The 5,656-nt window shown below is 46.8% G+C and overlaps 1 pseudogene; it reads right to left on the bottom strand.

Moving 5' to 3' along the window:
• Positions 1 to 4,189: 4,189 nt before the first annotated feature.
• LOC136659681 (5S ribosomal RNA) lies at positions 4,190 to 4,309 on the bottom strand (annotated as a pseudogene).
• Between the last annotated feature and the right edge of the window lie 1,347 nt (positions 4,310 to 5,656).

Raw genomic sequence — 5,656 nt, 5'->3', positions numbered from 1 at the left:
CGCAGCTTTGAAAACATAAGAACATAAGAACAGCCCCACTGGATCAGGCCATAGGCCCATCTAGTCCAGCTTCCTGTATCTCACAGTGGCCCACCAAATGCCCCAAAGTGGAAAGTGAAAGTGGAGTGATCCTAAAGCGGAAGTGAAGCATGATCGCTCCACTTTCACTTCTGAAGCTGCGGAGAGACCTGCAGAAGGTCACGCAGGGCTTCCCACACCCCCGGGAGGCTGCAGGAGGCTCGAGGAAGTGGACTCAAGCCCCTGCAGCCCTCCTGAGCAGTGTGATCCTGGGGATCGCCCCGCTGCCTTCCCCCTGCCCCCGCAAGAACTTAGAGCGGCTCAAACTCTCCCTGAGAGTTTGAAAACCACTGCAGCAGGCCATATGCCAACCACCCTCAGTCTCCCTGTCATCTGCAGTATGGCGATAATAAATATGGACCTATCTTATAGGGTGGCTGTAAACTATTGTATAAATACAAGCTTCATCATCATCAATTTCTTTTTCCTCAGCAATCTGTATCTTCTCAACATTCAACTTTTCCTTCTGTTACTTCAAAGTGGATACTTAACAATTGCTATTTTTTTTCTGTATTTCTTCCAGAGTCTTCAACAGAACCTGGGCAACCAATTAAGTCCAAGCTCAAATATTTGATGAGAAGAATTGATGGTTTGGTAGCACCCCTTCAATCCCATTCACAGCAGTGGCTGGGGAGTGAGAGGAGAATAGAGTCCATAAGCCAGAGTCTCAAATGTTGGCATTCGTACCATTCAAGGGGAATAACATTGGGCCATAAGCCTAAAACACCCATGAATTTTGAAGTTGGGTAACTAGTCCTCAATCCGCACAGGGAGCAACTAGTCACAGAACAGATTGAACAGATTGAATTGGAAGGAAGGAGTACTTAAGTAATTTGCAGAGAATCTCTTAAATTAATTTAAAACTGAAAGAGATGGGCAGCCCAATCCGAAGATGGGCTGGTGCAGTGTGGCTGCATGGCCTCCGCTGTACCCAGAGCAGCTTTGGAGCAGGCTGGAGGACTTCTTGGAATACTTTTCCCCTTATGTTGAGTAACGCCCCATCCTGCCGTATGAGGCTATTCGGACCTGTGCCTACTAAATAGAAGACTCAAATCCAAGCAACCCTGTGTAATGCTGGGAGGCCTGGATGGGGGTTAGGATATGGTGAAGACCTGCTCTGCTAATCCTGCCTGCCTCCCAGGCCTGATCTGCTCTCTGTTCTGTCCTGCCCCTGCCCAGAAAGGCGCCTCCCTGCCTCCGTTTTACCCTCCCTCTGCCCCTCCGCTGCCCGGCACTCTGCTGGTAGCCAACCCTTGTCGATGGGGTGGGACAGACCTCCCTGCCGGTGCTGATTGCTCATCAGGTGTTGTGATGTGCCTTATGGCACAGTTGTGACACCGTCCACCAGCTCAGGGACAGCTGCGCCGGTGGATCTGCTAGTTTAGATTGTGCAGTGAGGGAGAGAAGGAACAGTAGCAAGTGGCGTCACTGTGGGGTGCAGCCGGCGTGGACTGCGTGAACCTCAGCGAGGGGTGACCCGACACTGTCCAAGCCTCTGTTTGGTGATCTTCGGTTCTCTCTAGGCCCAGCTGCCTTGTGCTACCAGAAGCAATCATGTTTTTGCCACTCGCCAGCTAGAAGACGAAGTGGCTGTGCCTGGAGAAGACGGAAGATTACCAAACCGAGGCGGTTCAGAGGCAGGCCTTTCTCATTAAAAACAATGTGATAGGCAGAAGGTTGGGGGTGATGTGATTACAGCACCCCTGAACTTCTGGAACGCCAAACTCCACAAGGTAAGTGCTGCACCAGATGCAATGCCCCCTCCGGATGCCTCTGATGATAGCCACAGATTTCTACTATGTAGTCAGTTAAACATGATGATCACATGATTGGGTAACTAGTCCTCACTAATCTCACAGATGATCAGAATCAATCAGTAACCTTAAATCACATGCTTTTCATATCAATTTACCTTTATCTTTCTGGAGCAAGCAATAAGCACAAACTTTTCCAGTAACCACCCTCTCCTTGCTCACAAGAAGAAAAAAAATATCAGCGGAGGGTGACAGACTTCTCTTGCCTCCTTCTACCAAACAGTGAAATCTAAAATATCATCATTTGTCACGTATCAAATACTGTCTAATTTAAAATATTAGATCCTGAAATTAAATATTGAAGTCATAAAGGTGTCGCATCTTCGAATATTAGAGTATTTCCAGTGAATATTCAACACGTTGTTTTATCCTAAAAACAAAACAGCATGGTATTTTTCAGGCTGGCCCATCTATTTGGTCAACTGAAGTAGTCGTCTAAGGTAGCTGATTGGTCAGGGTGCCCATCTCTGACTGCCTACTTGCTTCTACTGCTCCTCCTTCTCCCATTTCCCGGATTAGAAAAGGAAGAGGGGGGCAATGAGGGAGGGGATGTTTGGAGGGGAGGACAGTGCTGAGCTAAAAGATTGGTGAGAGAGAGAGAGAGAGAGAGAGAGAGAGAGAGAGAGAGAGAGAGAGAGCTGGAACATCATGGGTTAAGCATTTAGTATGCCATCTCAGGTGTTAGGAGGTCTTGGGCTAGCTCTGCATACATTAGGCCTGTAAATAGAGAGTTGACCAAAACTACCCAGTGAGCTTTGGGCCAGAGTAGGGATGTGAAACCTGAGTCTCAGCTAGTACACCTTTGGCCATTCTATTAGGCAAGTCATATGGGCTTGGTACAAGCATATAACTCCATCTGTTTCCAGGTTCCATGCAATATGCTAATGGGGAACCTTCAAAGCCCTATAGAGTTTGGATCCTAGACATCTCAAGGACTACCTACTGCCTCAGGTGATGCTGCCCATCTCTTTAAGATGGGGGCTTGACTAGATGACCTTTTAGGGAGCTTCCAACTCTATGATTTTATGATTGATCTTTGAGGGAGGCTCTGCTCTGTTTGCCATCACTTGCTGAGGTTTGGATGACATGCAGGCAGGATAGGGCCTCCTCTGTGATAGCTTCCCCCCTCCAGGCTGCGGAATTCTGGAGGGAGTTTGGAATGCCTCCTCCCTTTTCCCTATTTAAAAGGGCTTTGAAGACCCACATGTGCTGTCAGACCTTGGTTGGATCACTGCTGTCATTCTCTCAGATGGTTTCTTATGTCTTCCAGGGCATAATCCTAACCAGGTCTATTCAGAAGTAAGTCCTATTTTGTTCAATGGGGCTTACACTCAGGAAAGTGTGGTTAGATTGCAGCCTCAGTTGTTTCTTGTGAAAAGTGTGTGTGTGTGTGTGTATGTGTGATGTTTTATTGAATTTTAACTTACACTTTTAGCCACCTTTGGGCCTGCTGAAGACAGGCAGGGTACACATTTAATAAATAAATATACCAGGCCTGAAGGAATGTGGCTTTTGGGTCATAGGCTAAGATTTCCAGGGAGGTCAGAGTCTCCAACCCTTCCTTGAGCAGAAATTAAACGCTGGGGCCACCCATGACTCGATCGACGTTACCATCATGGACGCTAATCTCATTCATCCTCATGACAACAGAGCACCTTAAGCATCACGGATGCTGCCACAGCAGTGCTGGCATCCTGATATCTCTGGCCCGTACACTACAGGCGCATAATACCGGCTGGCTGTTCTCAACCCTCGGCCCGCGGCTTTACATAATAAAAATCAATAGCATGTTAATTCAAAAATAAATCTTTTATGTACACCTGCTGGACAGATTATGACCCTGCCTGTCGATGGGAACACGTGGGAAGGTTGATTCCTCTTCTGAGCCTCACACCCCCCCAGCAGTCCTCTCCAAATAAATACAGCAGACGAAGTCTTATACCATTGCAAAAATTACACCAATATCTGAAGAACGGTTTAGACCCGTGCCCAGTGTGTTGGTGATGATTTTGTACATTTTGTGGGAGACAGGCATGGTTCATTGCCCTGAATAGATGGGAATATGGGACACTGGAAAGAGGGGAGAAGCGTGCTTGAAGAAGTCTGCCTTCTAAGTTCTAAGGTTCTAAGATTGTAAGTCTGCCTTCTGCTTTGACTGCCGAACTGGAATGTTTGAATTCTGAGCTATGCAAAATAACCACACGAGCGTGCTGTGTAATGGGACCTTTGGCTGATCGTGGCTTAGGTTTTCAGCCTAAACTGGTTGGCAACCTTCAGTCTTGAAAGACTATGGTATAAGCCTACAGCACCCAGTATTCCTAGGCGGTCTCCCATCCAAGTACTAACCAGGCCTGACCCTGCTTAACTTCCAAGATCAGACAAGATCGGGAATGTGCAGGGTAACAGTTGCTGCCAGCCTAAACTGATGATGTCACTTCTGGCACAGGGGTTCTCAAACTTCTCCTTGCCACGATCCACCTGTTCTGCAACAGAAGGTGCTGTGACCCACCTCCTCCTCTGGTGCCGGGTGCTTCTGGAGGATCTCGGCGACTGCAGCGCACATCTCCTCTGTAATGAGGGCAGAGCCTAGAGACAGACTTGCACCCCTCCCTGGGCGAAGCACCTGAGGCGGGTGCCCCACAGGCTCTGCCCTAGTTACAGCTGCTGCAGTGTACCATCGCAGAGCTCTGGGCAGGAAGTCAAGTTGGAATCTCTGACCTTAACCCATTTTTGCCCAGCCTACAGGTGTACACATTTGGTCCCTGTTGCACATATGCAATGTTGGGCAGAAATGGCTTAAGGTGGCTTCCTAGTTGCTGACCAGTTTCTGAAATGCATCTAATATAGAGTGTAATGAAAATACAAATAACATTCATTGAACTGTTAGCCTTGCCTCACAGGGCTCAGCTGGAGTCCTTCCCACCACTCCCCCCCCTTTCCAAACCTGCAAAACATAATTAACTTGGTGTGAGCTTGCAAAAAAAAAAAAAACTCACTTGGTTCCAAACCCTTTGCACTGATATTGCAGTAACGCTGAGATTCCTTTTCCATAAATGTGAACCAGACCTCTGTGAAACTAATTGGAATGTATTGCACAGGTGAATAGCTGCATATCAATGAGGTCGTACCATTCAGTTTTACGAAAGAGCTCATGGGGTTCTTCTTCCCCCCCAATCCAATGTTTGGCGTACCCATCTTGCTTAGAATCAAAGGTTAATTTTGTACTTTTTCTTCTGCTACACAGATTCCATTTTATCACGTTAATGTAAGAAAAGCCCCTGGAGCAGAGGACACACCTGGCTTTATTCTCTGAAATTTTATTTTTTTTGCAGAAAAGGCTATGGTGATTGTGCACTATTAGCAAAATAAATATTTGAGTTAATGCCTCAAACTGGAGAGGACGCACGGGGCCAAACTAAGCCTGATGTTACCACATGTGTCTAGTTAGAGGTTTGTCTTTAAAGCGGTGTTTCTCAAACTATTGGTCGGGACCCACTAGGTGAGGTGAGCCAAATTTAGGTGGGTCGTCATTCATTTCAATGTGTATTTTTATTTTTAATATGATGTTAACAGACTTGATGTTACCATGATATGTGACCTCATTTGGGGAAATGTTACAGATCTGTCCTTTAACAGGCTACTATGTACAGTATATGGTTTTAACAATGATAACCAATGGGAATTACTCCCTGGTAAGCGTGGCTAGGATTGCAGCCTTTGGGATGTTTGGGGAATTAAAAAAAAACAACAGATCAGCAACTGCT

This window comes from Tiliqua scincoides, chromosome 8 (genome assembly GCF_035046505.1).
Source record: "Tiliqua scincoides isolate rTilSci1 chromosome 8, rTilSci1.hap2, whole genome shotgun sequence".
In the NCBI taxonomy this organism is placed as follows: Eukaryota; Metazoa; Chordata; class Lepidosauria; order Squamata; family Scincidae; genus Tiliqua; species Tiliqua scincoides.
The sequence above is the reverse complement of the archived record's forward strand: the minus strand, read 5'-3'. Positions and strand labels throughout refer to the sequence as shown.